Source organism: Odocoileus virginianus, unplaced genomic scaffold (assembly GCF_023699985.2).
Source record: "Odocoileus virginianus isolate 20LAN1187 ecotype Illinois unplaced genomic scaffold, Ovbor_1.2 Unplaced_Contig_1, whole genome shotgun sequence".
Classification (NCBI taxonomy): domain Eukaryota; kingdom Metazoa; phylum Chordata; class Mammalia; order Artiodactyla; family Cervidae; genus Odocoileus; species Odocoileus virginianus.
In genome coordinates, this window is record NW_027224318.1 from 1,470,841 (window position 1) to 1,472,359 (window position 1,519).

Below are 1,519 nucleotides of genomic sequence, written 5' to 3' on the forward strand. Positions count from 1 at the left end.
CAGATAGCAGCAGTCTAGTTCCAGTGCCCACGCCTTTAACCACTAAACTGCTCCATTTCCTATTCCAACACACTATTGTGCTCATTTGCATTTCTCCCATTACTAGTGAGGTTGAACATCATTTATACCTTTTTGTTCAGGAACACTAAGTACTATGGAAGTAGTGAGTAGGAAAAAAAGAATCCATGGCCCACCCACAAAGGCCATGAACTCTCACAGAAGCCAGGCCAGCCCCATGGCCTCCATGACAACATGAGGTTTAGGAGAGTACTGTAACTGAAGGATTTATTTGGAAAAGGAACATCTCTTAAAAATTAGTTTTATTTTTATTAAAGAAATACACACACACATTGTTTAAAGAGACAACTAAATCTACAGGACTCGTTAAGAAAAGCAACAATCCTTTCCCCTAGGCATCTTGTGGTATCAGAAAATAAACAAGTGTAAACAAATGACACGAACATCACAAAAGAACAAAGAAGCCAGTGGGCCCCCAAAGGTGAAACGTGCAATGATTTGTTCATCAAAATAGATAATGATAGCAATATATCACAATGCATTAAATATCTTATTGTATAGCACAAAGAACTATATTCAATATCCTGTGATAAACCATAATGGAAAAGAATATAGTTTAATAACATAAAATATATATTTTATATAATATATAAAGAATATAATAACATTAATATTTTGTTAATATTATAATAAAAAGAATATATTATAATAACATATATATAGTTTATATATATGTATAACTGAATCACTTTGCTGTAAGCAGTAACCAACACTGTAAATCAGCTACACTTCAATTTAAAAAGAACAATGCATTAAATAAGAACCCATGAGTCCATACTGATATTAAATAATTATCTAGTTAATTATTAGTTGAGAGCTTTTCTTCCTTAAAGTAAAATGCAACCTAATAAATCTAGAAGGAATTATGAAGTTAAAAAATCATTGATGGCTGGTAGAACTAGTGGGTGAAATTTAATGAGGACAATATGTATGTAACATCAAAGCACTTACCCACAATGACTTATTAATTACAAAGGGGAAATAGCAACTTTACACTAAAGGGAACTGGTGGTTACTTCTTGTCTTTGTCTATTTGGGCTGCTAGAGCAAAATATCATAGACTGGGTAGTTTATAAACAGTAAACATTTATTTCTCACAGTTCTGGGGACTCAGAAGTCTGAGATCACAGCTCTAGCAGATTTGGTGTCTGGATGGGGAAACAGTGGCTGACTTTATTTTTGGGGGCTCTAAAATCACTGCAGATGGTGACTGCAGCCATGAAATCAAAAGACACTTGCTCCTTGGAAGGAAAGTTATGACCAACTTAGACAGCATATTAAAAAGCAGAGACATTACTTTGCCAACAAAGGCCCATCTAGTCAAGGCTATGGTTTTTCCAGTGGTCATGTATGGATGTGAGAGTTGGACTGTAAAGAAAGCTGAGTGCCAAAAAATTGATGCTTTTGAACTGTGGTGTTGGAGAAGACTCTTGAGAGTCCC